This window comes from Stegostoma tigrinum, chromosome 37, assembly GCF_030684315.1.
Source record: "Stegostoma tigrinum isolate sSteTig4 chromosome 37, sSteTig4.hap1, whole genome shotgun sequence".
Classification (NCBI taxonomy): Eukaryota; Metazoa; Chordata; class Chondrichthyes; order Orectolobiformes; family Stegostomatidae; genus Stegostoma; species Stegostoma tigrinum.
Window position 1 is genome coordinate 9568647 of NC_081390.1, and position 16689 is coordinate 9585335.

Here is a 16689-nt window from a genome sequence, read left to right on the forward strand (position 1 = left end):
ATTTGTGTCATGGGGAAAATATTAAATAGTTTTCAACATAATGCAATCAATTCTCAATGAGAAACTGGGGAGACCAGACGGTGAAGTCAGCGTGGATGTAGAAGTTACTGGGGAAGCCACTGTATCTGCCAGAATTCTTTTGTGACAGTGACTAAATGGTGAATGTGTGTTGACCAGTGAACCTAATTTGCTATTGGATTTTCAAATGGCATTTAATGAAAGTTAGGAATTGTGGAATTAATGACACATTAGTGAGCAGGGTTCAAATCCGGTTTGGCAGTGTGGCACAGAGGTGATAGCTGAGAATAATTCTGCTATCTGAGATCAGTAACTTAGGCATTTTCCACAGGGCATCTCATGTGAACAAAAGCAAAATTGCTGGAAAAGCTCAGCAGGTCTGACAGCACCTGAGGAGGAGAAAACAGTTAATGTTTCGGGTCTGATGACCCTTCCTCAGAACTGATGTGGATGGTCTGTTGTTGTGAACAAATGAACGTTATTGTAAAGTGGGTGAAGGGCGATTTTTAAGAGGGTTAATTATTTAAGCCTATTAAGTCAACAGCCTGATATTGATGATAGTGGGAACTGCAGATGCTGGAGAATCCAAGACAACAAAATGTGAGGCTGGATGAACACAGCAGGCCCAGCAGCATCCCAGGAGCACAAAAGCAGACGTTTCGGGTCTAGACCCTTCATCAGAGAGGGGGATGGGGTGAGGGTTCTGGAATAAATAGGGAGAGAGGGGGAGGCGGACCGAAGATGGAGAGAAAAGAAGATAGGTGGAGAGGAGAGTATAGGTAGGGAGGGGATAGGTCAGTCCAGGGAAGACGGACAGGTCAAGGAGGTGGGATGAGGTTAGTAGGTGGGAGATGGAGGTGCGGCTTGGGGTGGGAGGAAGGGATGGGTGAGAGGAAGAACACGTTAGGGAGGCAGAGACAAGTTGGACTGGTTTTGGGATGCAGTGGGTGGAGGGGAAGAGCTGGGCTGGTTGTGTGGTGCAGTGGGGGGAGGGGACAGGCTGGGCTGGTTTTGGGATGCGGTGGGGGAAGGGGAGATTTTGAAGCTGGTGAAGTCCACGTTGATACCATTGGGCTGCAGGGTTCCCAAGCGGAATATGAGTTGCTGTTCCTGCAACCTTCAGGTGGCATCATTGTGGCACTGCAGGAGGCCCATGATGGACATGTCATCTAAAGAATGGGAGGGGGAGTGGAAATGGTTTCCGGAGAGACCACTCTCTCCGTGACTCCCTTGTTTGCTCCACACTGCCCTCCAACGGCACCTTCCCCTGCAACCGCAGAACATGCTACACTTGCCTCCACACCTCCTCCCTCACCCCTATCCCAGGCTCCAAGATGACTTTCCACATTATGCAGAGGTTTACCTGCACATCTGCCAATGTGGTATACTGTATTCACTGTACCCGGTGTGGCTTCCTCTACATTGGGGAAACCAAGCGGAGGCTTGGGGACCGCTTTGCAGAACACCTCCGCGCGGTTCGCAATAAACCACTGCACCTCCCAGACGCAAACCATTTCCACTCCCCCTCCCATTCTTTAGATGACATGTCCATCAGGGGCCTCCTGAAGTGCCACAATGAAGCCACCCGAAGGTTGCAGGAACAGCAACTCATATTCCGCTTGGGAACCCTGCAGCCCAATGGTATCAATGTGGACTTCACCAGCTTCAAAATCTCCCCTTCCCCCACCGCATCCCAAAACCAGCCCAGTTAGTCCCCTCCCCACACTGCACCACACAACCAGCCCAGCTCTTCCCCTCCAACCACTCAAAACCCTACCTATACTCTCCTCTCCACCTATCTTCTTTTCTCTCCATCTTCGGTCCGCCTCCCCCTCTCTCCCTATTTATTCCAGAACCCTCACCCCATCCCCCTCTCTGATGAAGGGTCTAGGCCTGAAACGTCAGCTTTTGTGCTCCTGGGATGCTGCTGGGCCTGCTGTGTTCATCCAGCCTCACATTTTGTTGTTGTGTTAGCCTGATATCGATGTTTACCTGACAATTCCAGGTTTTAATATTCAAAAGCTCACATGAACTGGGTGCAGGAGTAGGCCATTCAGGCCTTTGAGCCCATTGTGCCATTCGAGCAGATCTTCTACCTCAATGCCTTATTCTTTTTGTCCCTATGCTCAGTGATTTGGCATCCACAGCTCGCTCTGTAGTGGAGAATTCTACAGGTTCAGTATCCTGTGAGTAAAGTAATGTTTCATCCAGTTCAAAATAGTCTAACCTGATCCTGCGACTCTGTTCCCTGTTTTTAGAGTCCTCAACCAGGCATTTAGTTTATTGTATCAGAGATAATGGGAACTGCAGATGCTGGAGATTCCAAGATAATAAAATGTGAGGCTGGATGAACACAGCAGGCCAAGCAGCATCTCAGGAGCACAAAAGCTGACGTTTTGGGCCTAGACCCTTCATCAGAGAGGGGGATGGGGGGAGGGAACTGGAATAAATAGGGAGAGAGGGGGAGGCGGACCGAAGATGGAGAGTAAAGAAGATAGGTGGAGAGGGTGTAGGTGGGGAGGTAGGGAGGGGATAGGTCAGTCCAGGGAAGACGGACAGGTCAAGGAGGTGGGATGAGGTTAGTAGGTAGCTGGGGGTGCGGCTTGGGGTGGGAGGAAGGGATGGGTGAGAGGAAGAACCGGTTAGGGAGGCAGAGACAGGTTGGACTGGTTTTGGGATGCAGTGGGTGGGGGGGAAGAGCTGGGCTGGTTGTGTGGTGCAGTGGGGGGAGGGGATGAACTGGGCTGGTTGAGGGATGCAGTGGGGGAAGGGGAGATTTTGAAACTGGTGAAGTCCACATTGATACCATATGGCTGCAGGGTTCCCAGGCGGAATATGAGTTGCTGTTCCTGCAACCTTCGGGTGGCATCATGGTGGCAGTGCAGGAGGCCCATGATGGACATGTCATCAAGAGAATGGGAGGGGGAGTGGAAATGGTTTGCGACTGGGAGGTGCAGTTGTTTGTTGCCTCCCTAACCGGTTCTTCCTCTCACCCATCCCTTCCTCCCACCCCAAGCCGCACCCCCAGCTACCTACTAACCTCATCCCACCTCCTTGACCTGTCCGTCTTCCCTGGACTGACCTATCCCCTCCCTACCTCCCCACCTACACCCTCTCCACCTATCTTCTTTACTCTCCATCTTCGGTCCGCCTCCCCCTCTCTCCCTATTTATTCCAGTTCCCTCCCCCCATCCCCCTCTCTGATGAAGGGTCTAGGCCCGAAACGTCAGCTTTTGTGCTCCTGAGATGCTGCTTGGCCTGCTGTGTTCATCCAGCCTCACATTTTATTATTTAGTTTATTGTGCCTTGTTAGAATTTTATAGCCTTCATCTCCTTCTTCTAAACTCCAGTGAATACAGGCTCAGTCAAACCAACGGCTCCGAGTGAAGCAGTCCTGTCATTTCCAGTATCAGTCAGATGAACCTCCTCTGCACTTCATCTACAGCAAGTATATTTTTTTGCTTAGAACAAAACTGCATGCGATACTCTAGCTGTGGTCTCCCTGTATAATTGCAGTAAAACATTCCTATTTATGAACTCAAATCCTTTTGCAATGAAGGCCAATGTACCATTTGACCTCTTAATGGCTTGTTGCACCAGCCTGTGTACTTTGGAGAAAGACAGTCATCCTTTTGTACATCTGCATTTTCTAATTTTAGGAAATTAGGGAAAAAACCATTTTAACTAATACTTTTCCTTTTGGCTTTTCTTACTGAAGAGTGTAACTTCACATTTAGCCAAATTATGTTGCATATTCATTTGTTTGTCCACACAGTCATTTGGGCTTGAATCAAAACTAATGATTAGAATTTATTCTCAGCTGCTATGTGCCCCAATAGACAAAAGAATGGAACTTTGAATTAGACCCCAGCCAGTGCCATTTGTCCTGTGAGTCCTTCCGAGTTTTAAAAAAAATGGAGAAACATCTGGTTTAGAATTAGAGTTGCAGGTTATCGAATCAGGAAAGTGTGGAGTGATCAAATGTGTTGAAATGGTATTTGTACTACTGAAACAGGCACGATGCTATTTAAGGAAATCAAGATTGAATGATATAGATGAGCAGCTAATTGAGTATTCTCAAATTTTGTTTCTACATTTTGTGAACATGAGAGTATTAATGCTGCACTTATCCCTTGACTGGTTAAGTAGATGGGGTAGATAACATTGTATAAATTTGGACATTGTTTGGAAGACCTTTTTAAGCTTTTTGTGTAAATAAGGCAAACTGTTGCACCATTGACAAATGCAGAAAAAATCAAACCAGAGTTGTTTTAGTTCACCAAAATTTTTACACTTTGCACAGACAAACAACTGTACTAACATGTAGTAGTTCAGTTTGACCTGAATATATTCTTGTGTATTTAAAATTATGGTTCAAAATAAAGGCTTGGCAAATATTTGTAATAAGTTTTTGACCATTTCTGTGACATTTAAGAATGAGCTGTCTGGGTATTTGAGATCCAATTTTCAATATTTGATAAAGCAAACTGTTATGGCTGTGGCTTTTTATTTTAACTTGAAATGATGCCAACAATAGCTTTTCTAAGGCAGGCAATCTGTTTGCTTTCAGAATGCAACATAATGGCATCACCTCATCCTCCTTCTGACACGTTTTGACAACATTGCCATATCTATGTTTTGTCAAAATTAACCTATTTTTAGGGGAACTTTGTCTTTTAACATCTAACACTTTTTCAGCAAGAACATCTTGGTTTATTAAAGAGAGATTCTTTCTCTCCTCACTTTTCATATAGTATGTGAACATTCTACACTATTTTATAACCTTTGCCCCAGCCAGCATTATCTTTGTGCACCACTGACACCTAGTAAACAACACAATGACTTGAAGGGTTTTCTCTTCAGTGTTCTACACAATACCTCTTCAACTGATCTTAGGGGGCCACGTTGCAGTTGTTGAGCCCGTACTGTCATTGTGGTAGTGTGTGTTCGACTGACATGTACCAACAGCTTCAGTGTATTTGAGATTATTCACTGTGTCTTTTATTGGGAAAAACCTCCTCACCTTGGCTAATATCAGTTTAGATCAAATGTGCTAGATCAAAGAGTGGGACAGTTTCATTCAAGGCTAGATTTATTCTATGGTAAATAGTCTTGGATGCCTCTAAGCCATTATACTTTCAGCTTTTGCTACATTTGTGGAAAGAAATTGGAATTTTTTTCAGTATGCGAGTACAGCCTTGAGTCAGCTGCTGTATTTATCAAACATTTTCAGTCAGCAATATCTGTTTTCGCTTGTTCTTGTCTGTTCTCTTTCCTAGTCTATTTCTAATCCAGCAGAACCGTTTTTATTCTTGGAACATTGACACTTTTTTTCCTCGCTGTGAGGGAACTATCTGTTCTACTATTCAGGGACTTGGCATTGTAGGGATACCACAACTATTCTGTGTTCATGCAGCAGCTATTTGTTATAATATACTAGCGAGTTATAATATACTTTTTAATTGACTGTGACCACTGGATAATATTTAAGGTTTTGTTGGTATGAGAAGCCATAAAATATTTATACTCATGGAGTGTATTGAAAATTAAAGTGGGCCTGTTTAGTACGTAACTTGTTTTGTGTAGCTTTTTTCTAGAGTCTGCCCTTGTATTACCATGCTTTTTTGATTCTGATCTTTTCCTTACAATATGCATATGCAATACACTGTTTTAAGTTTTTGGGGAAGTTTTATGATTTTTTTTTTGACAGAAGTGTTTCCGTATAGACTTCCTTCACTGAATTCCAAAACTCAGTTTCTTTACTTCACTCGTGGAACGTTGGCATCATTGGCTGGGCCAGTTTTGATTGCCCTTCCCTGGTTGCCCATGAAAACGTGGTCGTGAGTTGCCTCCTTGAACCATTGCCATCCATGTGCTGTAGGTAGACCCACAATGCCATTAGGGAGGGAATTCCATGTATTGATCCAGCAATACCGAAGGAATGATGTATTTCTAAGTTGGGATTGTGAGACACTTGGAGGGGAACTTGCAATTGGTGGTGTTTCCATGTATCTGCTTCCCTTGTCCTTCTAGATAGTAATAGTTGTGGGTTTAGAAGGTGCTGTCTAAGCAGCCTTAGTCAATTTTTGCATTGTATCTTTTTGATAGTAAATGCTGCTGCCACAGGACATTGGTGATTGAATCTGGAGCCAGTCGTCAACTCTATCACATGGGCTGTTTTGTCATAGATGGCATGAAGCTTCTTGGGTGCTCCTGAATTTGTACTCCTTTGGGCAAGTGGAGAGTATTCCATCCCATTCTGACTTTTGTGGATGGTGGGCAAGCTTTGGGGAATCAGGTAGTGAGTTACACACTGTAGTATTCCTGAATCTGACTCCTAGGCTGTTTGTAGCCATTATTTTGTGGCAAGTCCAGCTCCATTTCTGGTTAATGATAAATCTTTAGGATGTTGATAGTGGGGGCTTCAGTGTTGACAACACTCTTGGATGTCAGCAAGTAGTAGTTTTATTGGTGGTGGTCATTGCCTGACATTTGTGTTGCCTACTTTTCAGGCCCAGCCTGGATATTGTCCAGGTCTTGTTGCATTTGAACATGGACAGCTTCATTGTCTGTAGCATTGCAAATGGTACTGAGCATTTAATAATGATTAGGGCATATCTCGATTTGGACTTTGTTGGAATGAAGGTCATTGATAAAGCTGCTGAAGATGGTTGGGTCTAGGACACAATCCTGAGGAACTCTTGTACAGATGTCTTAGAGCTGAGATGACTGACTTCTATTAATTACAACCATTTTCCTATGTGCCAGTATGACTTTAGCCAGTGGAGGGTTTCCCCCCAATTTGTGTGAATGCAGTTTTGCTAGAGCCCCTTGATGCCACACCCAGTCAAATGCAGCCTTGATGTCAAAGCCTGTCTCTCTCATCTCAGCTCTGAGGTTCAGCTCTTTTTTACTTGCTGCAAGGCTGTAGTGAGGCCAGGAGCTAGCCCTGGTGAAACCTAACCTGAGCAGGTTATTGCTGCTCAATAGCACTGATGATCTCTTCCTTCACTTTGTGACTGAGAGCAGCCTGAAGTGGTCATTGGCTGGCTTGGATTCATTCTGCTTTTTACGTAAAGCATGTACCAGTGCTATTTTCTGTATCGTCTAGTAAATGCCAGTGTTGTAGCTCTACTGGTGCAGCTAGGTGAGCGATGTAGCAAGTTCTGGGGCACAGGTCTTCATGTTACTTTAATGATTTTTCTTTTGTGCATAATGTACTAAGTGGTGATAGAGATGGGAGAGAGGTTTGAAATAGTGCATATCATTAACATTTATTTTAGGTTCCATAAGTGGCCTCAGACTTTCTGAACTTCTTGGTTCCTCTTTAACCCTTCAGTATTGAGAGAGATATTGTGAACAACAAGAACAGAATGCCCCTTACTGACATGAGTGGAATTAATGAACCTGAGAAATGGAAATGCGAACAAAGTTTGCAAAGCGAATAAAAAAAGCCTTTGCATCTGGCTTTTTTGATTTATCTAGCAAAGCAAATAACTGCGGAACTTGAAAAGAAAGTAATGAATTAACAATTTAAGAACCCCGGAACTTCGGCCAGCTGACATAAATGGAGAAAAGTAACCCAGTATGAAGGTATCACAGTCAATTATTATATTTGAGTCTTTAATAAGTGCCAGTAGGATTGCAGCCAGTTTTCATCTGAAGCCAATAATTCAAAGCTGTTTTGTTGGATGCTGGAGATAGCAGCAAGGGAGGATCTTTGGGTTTGAGAGCAGCTGGAAGTTCACACGGTCTGCAGGAGCTTCAGTTAAGTGCAGAATGTTGAAAAGTACACTTGTACAAATCACCTTTGTTTGTATTGAACTTAGGATTCAATTGATGTGCAAGATAGCATTCTGAGATTTAAGATCTGATGGTGAGTGAGTAACAAACTATTTTAAAAATCAGTTGTTCATTCAAATTAATTCAATGTGACTGTGTCACCACTTCCACACTGAGTTTATTTTTATGTCACTATTTTACACTTAATTTCAGTGTAGATAGTTTTTTCCTTTATTTGAGAGAGACATCCTGCATCTTTTTAATTTGGGCCAAAAAGTGGTCTGTTAATCTTTGAGGCAGGGGATGATGTTTCTACTATGCGCTGACTGTATGAAGTGACGATGCCTTGCTAAGAATAAATCATCAATGTTTCAATGTTATGCTGATGGACTTTGTGTGAAGTTTCTTGCTGTGGAGAAACTGAAATACATATATAACTAAAATTTCTTGCCTAAAAGAGAGAGTATTGTTAGTTTCTGATACAGTGTGCCCTTTTTCACTGGTCGTACTATATTTGCAGGTATTGCTGTTTAAAGTAAGCTTGCCAGAGTTGTGTTATCCTTAACTGTTTATTAACCTGGAAGGCCTTAAAATGCTGCTTTTTGTTCAGTTATTTCTAATTTTCTTCTCTAAAATGCTCAAACTTTAAGTGCTGGCATTCTTCTAAAACTGAGCCAGTTTTCTGAATATTCTGCTGTGATTAAGTTCACATACAATCATTTTATTTGTGCTCAATACCTGAGGTGCCTTCCAACGGGTTACTCTAGGTTCTTGAAGTTTTTTTTTCTGTTTTTTTTCTCTCTTTTTTTTCTCCCTGAGAGATTCCAAAAGCACACTGTTCAGTTTGGTACAGGCCAGGAATTTCATCTTGTATGTTCTGGTGTGTTCAACTCGCCTGTAGTTGCTTTTACAAGGTGTTCTATCACATCAAAAGCATTTGAACACTAGCCCGTCTGTCCAATATGCTTCTGAATGCTGAGATAAAGAAGAGGGGAAGGTTTCTGCAGATTACAAGGGGAAAAATGTGGTTGAGACTGGAAGCTGGGCAGGAGGCATAAACTTAGCCCTGATTTCATTTTTTATCTCCCCCCCCCCCCCCCACCCCCCGCCTTCCAGGTATCCAGAAGCTCTTACTTACAACTGTTTTTTTCACCAACCACCAAATCACCTGGTTTTTTTTCTCATCTATTATTCACCACGAGTAAGTGACTTGTGTTTTCCAATTTGGTTAATTTACATGTAAAGCCTATTAAGGGCAATGTGCACCATCAAAGGTGAGGGAGAGGTAGCTAGGCAGTGAGGGGACTAATCAAATGGAGTTGGAACAGAAGATTAAAGTAATCTTACCCTCTGACCACCCCTTTCCTTTCATTTCTTCTTTGCCACTAAAATCACTGTCACTCTTTTTCTCCCCATTTCTAAGCACTAAAACCCACCAATAAAATATCGGTGTAGCCAATTAAGTAGTTGCATACAGTGTCTGTTAAGAGTAATGTAAACCATTTGAGAGCAAGGAGGTGATGGAAGAGACTAATCAAAATGGATTTGGAAGGGGTGATAAAGCAGTGTATGCCTGTGATGCGCTCGCGCGCTCTCGTGCTCGCTCTCGCAAGGGCACATATGTAATTGCAGATAAGGGGCAGTCAGTTGGCTGGTATGAATGCCTCTCTAACCTAGTCCCTGGACCTACTTTTAAACAGTCTCTTTCATTTTGGACTTTATGCCAATGATGAGCTGCAGTTGAGCACCCCTGTGTTTCAAATGACCCTCTTCATAAATAAATAATCCAACAAAATGTAAAGTTGCTTTTTGTTTTGCTATATTTTTGCAGTTTGTAACTATTTTTGAGCTGTTTTAAAAACTGTATGTGACCCTGAAGTATTAATATTTAGGATGGCCAGTCGTATATCTTATTCATTAGTTTGGAATTGTTTTTAATAAGCAAGCTGTAAATTTTCACCGTATAGCAAGCCCTTTTGCATTTCCAGTTTAATGGATACTTTTAAGGTATGGATCATTCTCAGTGACCTGGCCAGCCTTGCTAATTCAACCAATATCACCGAAAAAAATCCTTGAGTCATTCACTTATACTGTGCTTGTTGATACGTGCAGATGGCAGCGTGAATATGGGGACTACGGATAAAGTATTAGTTGTGAAGCACTTCGGGATGCCATGAGGATGTGAATGGGGCTATATACATGCAGCTTTGTTTCCTTAACATCTGTTTTGTTACTATTTATAGATTAAATTTTCATCAATGAATTCTCAATTTATGTATGATTATACATTAGCATTTCAAATGGCAAAGATAAGAGGCTTTCATATGGTACATTGAGATTCACAGTTGTGTTAATGGCTGCGGGACTTGCAGTTTTTAATTGTATGGGTAGACAAATGTTTAATGATCTTAATTAGCATACATGAGCTTGATTAAATTGGCATAGTGTATTAATGTTATCACTTTAACCAAAATGAAGCATGCACTTTAGATTTGTTTGTGTTAATAAGAATCTACCTTGCCACTGGCAGTGCTTGTTTCTTGTATTTCACTGCACTGTTGTACAAGTAAAAGAAAAAGCTGTAGCGCAGTTTGTGGTGTAGGGTGCTTTATCTTGAATTCAAGATGGCCATTTAAAGGGACCTCACCGAAATATCCAACTTTTGAAGATTAAGTAACTTTGGGCAGACGTGAAATTTATCCGGCAAAGCATGTTGGCATTAGATTATATGATCATCTTTAGTTATCTAAGGTAGTTCTGGCGTTGAACTGTTCAGAACGTAGCCCAGCAGTGCCTGCGTACCTGACTTCAACTCCAACTCTAACCTTGTTAGCACCTTGGTTCAATGAATTTCTTCTCATTTTATCATGTTTGATCTATCGCCAAGGCTGCCCTTGGCATCGCTGATATTACTGACTTAATTCCTGTTCAGCTTTAGTTTAGACTAACAGAGCTGTCTGCATAGTTCAATTTATCTTGGTGTCCTTGAGCTGTGGGTGTCTACACCTACATTCTAGAGTGCTGGTGGTTATTTAACTAAGGCCTCTCCTTACAGTACTTTTTTTAAACATCTGTATGTTTACAGGTTACTGAATACAGCAGTCTAGTATAGTGTCTAAGATTGCTTTCTTTTGGATGTGAGTTTGCTCGCTGAGCTGGAAGGTTAGTTTTCAGACATTTCGTCACCATTCTAGGTAACATCATCAGTGAGCCTCCGAAGCGCTGGTGTTATGTCCCGCTTTCTATTTATCCAGAACCTCAACCTGAGTTACAAATCTTCTCAAAACTCGCTATTGCTTTCTTTATATTTAGTCTGATCTCCTCACTCTACTGATATGAGTATCATAAATTACCCTGTCATTGCATATGCTGTGACCCTTTATAGCAATATATTAAGGGTCCCTGTAATGGAAGGAAGGATGAGTCTTTTTAAAATTTATTTGTGAGATGTTTGCGTTGGTGGCTACGTCATCATGTAGCATTGATCTTTAATTTTCCTGCTGCTATCCTTGGTGAATGTACATCCATAGGGAGGATGTTCCAGAGAGAGTGAAGGAATGGGGTTATAATTTAAACTTGGGATAACGTGTGGCTTGCCCTTCTAGAAGGTAGAAATTACAGATTTGGAAGATATTGTTGATGGAATTTTGATTTACTGCAGTGCAACCTAGAATGGTACACACTGCTGTTGCTGTACATCAATGTCGAAGGGAGAGATGTTTAAGGTGCTCTTGACTTGTTCCTTGGAGATCATGGACAGGCATTGGGTGGATAGGTGAGTCATTCAGCACAGAATTCCTGGCTTCTGGCCTATTCTTGTAGGCATAGTATGTTTATTGCTGGTCTGGCTCATTTTGGGTCAATGATAATCCCCAGCATTCATGACAGTGGGATGGGACGGGTGGGGGGTTGGTGCGTGTCTGTGATATGGCATTTAATGTCAAGGGGCAATGGTTAGATTGGAGATGGTCACTGTCTGACAATGTGTGTGGTGTGAGTGTTATCAGCTCAAGCCCTGGTATTGTCCAGGCATTGCTGCACACAGACTCTGACTGTGTCAGTTATGAGTCGTGAATGGTACTGATCATTGTACAAACTTCCCCATTTCTGACCTTGTGGAGGAAAGGTAATTGAAGCAGCTAAAGATGGTAGGGCCAAGGACACTACCCTGAGGAACTCTTGCAGAGATATCCAGGGCTGAGATGAATGTTCTGCAATAACCATAGCCATCTTCTTTCAAGCTAGATCTGACTCCAGAGAGGTGAAGAGGGTTTTCCTTGATTGCTTTGGACTTCCAGTTTGTTAGGGCTTCTTGATGCCACACTTAGTCCAACCCTCCTTTTGAAGTCAAGGGTGATGACCCTCATCTCACCCCTTGAATTCGGTGTTGCCCATGTTTGGACCAACATTACAATGAGGTCAAATGTTGAGTAGCTCTGGCAGAAGTCAAACTGTGTGTCAGTGAGCAGGTTATTTATTTCCAAACATGCTGATTAACAAGACTTTGGATGACTCTTCTGCTGTGTGCTGCAAATTGGAAGGTAATTGGCCAAATCAGATTTCTCCTTGTTCTGTGCTTGGGACATACCTGGGCAATGTTCTGCTTGGCCAGGGAGTGTGGCTAGCTCTGGTTCATGTCTTCAGTATTGTGACCAGAATGTTCTAGGGCCTATAGCCTTTGCAGTGCCTTCAGTTGTTTCTTCAGATTACATGGAGTGAGTCAAATTGGTAGAAGACCAGCATCCATGATGCTAGAGACCTCAGCGGGAGGCTGAACTGGATCATCCACTCAGCACCTGTGACTGAAGATGGGTGCATGCATATCAGCTTTGTCTTTTGCACTGCTGTTCTGGATAGAAATACTTCTGGAACCTCCACCTGGATGAGGTTGGAATGCAGAGCTCTGATCAGATTGGTATTGCTTAGCCTCGTGTATATGGCATGAACTCACTGCCATTAATCATGCAAGAAGTCCTGTATTGTAGCTACTTCAGGTTGATCCCTCGTTTTTAGGTGTGCCTGCTGCTGATCCTGTTATGAAGTGGAATGACCTGCGAGCTTGATGGTAATGCTGGCGTAGGGGATGTGCTGGATGTGAGAATATGGATTGAATACTATTGAATACCATTCTGCTGCTGCCGAGTGATGTCCTGTGTTGCCTCACGAATGTCTTGAGACGAGAGCCTTATGTGGCCTCAGCAGTACATTTCTTCTGTACAATTCCATGAGCATGTCAGGCTATTGCTCGACTTGCTTTGAGAGAGCTCTCCCAGTTCTGCAGATGTCAGCAAGGGAGACATTGCGGGCGGGATTGAAATGGCTGAGTTTGTCCACTGTCATTTCCAGTGCCTTGGTTGATACTGGCGGTCTGTCCAGTCTCATTGCTTGATTTGGACTTTATCACAACGTGCATGTAACTGAGCAGTTTTCTGATCCATTTCAGAGGGTACTTAAGCGTCAGTCACATTGGGTTTGGAGTCACATGTAGGCCAGACAGGGTTGGGGGGAAAAAGAATTGTTTTTTGGTGCAATCAGAAACGGTAACATGGTCAGCATTAGATTAGTATGTTTTTGTTTTGATGTCAGGTCTTATCTTCTGATTTGGTGTGATTGAACCTATCCTCTAGCTAACCGGTACCCCCATTCCACCACCTTCCCCTCCATAATTTATTTTCTTTAATGCATTTTTGGCTGCTCTTCTCCTTTTTAAAGTGTTTGATATTTTCCGGGGTATGTAGTTTACTTTATCCTCCATTTTTCTGGTTCCTATTTAGTGTATGCTCTGTGCACGTTCTTCCCCACTATCGCGAAAACAGAGATTTCAGCTAGTGATGGGCCTTCCCACTGGAACAGATTTGAAAATCACTTGTTGGCAACTGTCTCCATGTTGCCTTAGTACCCCAACCAGCTGTTCAGTGTTCATCACTTCCTTGCGGAAACCTATTGGGACGTTATGCTACTTGAGAAGCATGTGACTTGCATTTTTCTTTGTAGGATCTGGTTAAAGAGGTGCAAGCCAACTTATCTGAAGCAGGGGCATATAGGTGATGAAAATCTGCCACTTTGCTCAAGAATAAGTGAGCATTTTGCGTTTCAAAGTTGGTCTCATTTCTTCAACAACTTGGACTATTTTTTCCATATGTTTTTATGTCACAAAATTGCACGAACAGCAGCATAGTAGTAACTTAGTAATATTTGGGAAGCTGCCAGGATTCATCACATCTTAGGATGATCAGATTTGTTGCTGAGGCAATATTTTTGGAACGTGATGATTTCTTTACTTTAAAAAAATGGGAGAGGTAGTGATATTGCTAGACTATTAATCCAAAAACTCATGTTTTAGGGACTCAGATTTGAATCCCACCACGATAGATGGTGGAGTGTGAATTCAATAAATATATGGAATGAAGAGTCAAATGATTCTATGATGACTGTGAAACCACTGTCAGAAAAACCCATTTAGTTCACCTAACTCTTACCTAGTCTGACCGATATGGGACTCCAGACACCCTGCAATGTGGTTGCCTTTCAAAGACTCTCTGAAACGATCAGACAAGCCACTCAGTTCAAATAATTACAATGGAATCTCAAAAGAAAGATCCCCGGGTGGCACCTTCCAAACTCATGACCACAACCATCCAGAAGGACAAGGGCAGCAGATGCGTGGGAATTCCACCACCTCTAAGTTCTTCTCCAAGCCACTCATCACCTTGGAAATGATTTGCCATTCTTTTACTGTTGCTGGAACAAAATCCTGGAATTCCTTCACTTAAGCGCATTGTGAGTCTGACTGCAGTCGTTCAAGAAGTCAGCTCACCACCATCTTCTGAAGGGTCATTGAGGACTAGCAATAAAAAAGCTTGCCCAGCCAGGAATGCCCACACATCACTCATGAATAAAAAAAACATTATAAAGAATGGGTATATTGTCATACAAGTTGTTTGTGTCCCTTCCCAAGGATAGGGAATAGATAGCTATCTAAATTTGATAACATGCCTTATTGGTTAGAATTAAATGCTGTGCTTTCAGTTGTTATGCCCGTGTTTGCTTAGCACCAGTAAATGAAATGGGTTAGTATTTCTCACCAAGCATTACTGCAGAACTGTCACATCTCTTTCTGTAAATGCATTGCACTTTCATTTTAGTATTTCTTGGAAAATGCGTTGCGGTGCTTATTACTTCCTGAAATTCATCAAAGTGCTGCAAGAGATCATTCGTGCTCAATTAAACTCTCAGCCACATTCAACTGTTTTTTATTCCACCAATCCTTTAAAAAGCTGCATAGAAGTCACTTTTTGAAGTGGCATTGTTGCCGAGTCATCTCTCTCTGACTCCTTCACACATTCTTTAGATTGTGATCTTCTGATCAAGAGACTTGCCGTAGTTACTGCATAACTTTGATGTTGTGGGTAGATAGGTAGGCCTGTTCACTTTTTAGAAACAGCATTGTTTTGAAGCATAGATATGTAACTGACCATTTTGCACTCTAACATTTCTGGCAGGCTTCTCCAACCTGTTGCAAGCAATACTGTTTTAATTTTAAAAAAGTCTTTTGCAAATGTAGTTCAGCTCATTCCAGGAAATATATGGTTCCATTAGCTGGTGCTGGAAGGCTTGATGAAACTAATGATTTTGCAATTTGAATTGAGGGTTAAGTTATCAAGTACTACTTAAAAGAAATTCACTGGATAGCAAATGCTAAATTGAGACGACAATACAATTAGTTCATGACAGAGTTATGGAGTACTATTAGTATCGTAAAAGCAATGTGTAATTATGAACGTGACAAATTTAATATATTGTAAAGTATGTTTCTCTGAATTCTCACAGTACCTTCCACTCGTTTGAGCAGCAGTATGTGACTTATTTATTTGTGGAATTCTGCAGTTAACATTCATTTAAAAATCAGTTCTGACAAGATGTAACTTCTATAGCTGATTTTGTGACAGTTTTTTTTGAGAAAAATTCAATTGTTCAAACGTGTTTAATGTCACAGCTCTGATCCACAACATTTACAAGCCTTACCTAAAGCACTACTTCTGAACAGATTTATACAGGCCAACTTGCATTGGACTTTCACACTGTGATAAGGTAACATTAACATTGAATTTCAAGCAAAGTCAAGGCAGATCTAGCTAATTAAATGCTATATAAACATTATATGATGTTGTAAAATGAACTTGAAAATAAACAGTGGGCTGTGATGTGTGCAGACATATTTTCAGAATAACTCCTGGGTCTGTAATCCATTTCCATTGTGTTAAATGATAGCTTCAATAGTTGAAAATTAAACAGGCTAAATTTCTGAATATGGACAAAGTGCCGTACCTCAGTGGCACAAGCTGGGCCATGTCTGTAATTATGATTCTAAAGTGTAATAAATCCTGCAGCAAGTACCCTCAGAGTTTAGTTGTAATGTGGCTAGTCTGTGCTGGGAAATTTATGGTGCGGGATTGCCTTCCGTTACAACATTTAGCATTGTTATTGGCAGTGTCAAATGTCGTCGGTAAGTGTCTTATCAGTTTTGTTCATTCAGATATTTGCCATAAGGGTAAAGCTTATGCGAGTCAGTGTTGAAGTACACAAATTAATATCTTGTGGATATGTGAACTGTTGTCCTTGTTTTCTCTTGTGTATTTATAAGTGCAGGGAATGGAGCCTTCGACTTGACTGATTTATGTTTTAAAAGGTTGACTTTCAATTGCCTACATTGCCTTGAAGGCTTAAACATTCATGCAGTTATCCCTGTTCCAGTTAACACATGATCTCTATAATGTAGATGTGGTTTATATATATTTCTGCTTTGTCATTTCTCTTACAAAGTGTTTTCTTTTAAACTAACATCGAAATAGTCGTAGCATAAAATGAGGCCAGTTCAGTCTGTTTACC

General features: G+C 41.9%; 1 protein-coding gene across 11 annotated transcripts in view; it reads left to right on the forward strand.

Annotated features, from left to right (window-relative positions):
• mapk8a (mitogen-activated protein kinase 8a) overlaps positions 1 to 16689 on the forward strand; it is a 118313-nt gene that overhangs the window by 12298 nt on the left and 89326 nt on the right. The window contains exon 1 of one of the 11 annotated variants that reach the window (XM_048563439.2): positions 3369 to 3462. The exons of the other annotated variants lie outside the window; for them this stretch is intronic. The gene's annotated coding sequence lies outside the window, so the exon portion shown is untranslated. Of the gene's footprint in view, positions 1 to 3368; positions 3463 to 16689 lie in introns of those variants that run through there. 11 annotated transcript variants of the gene reach the window in all.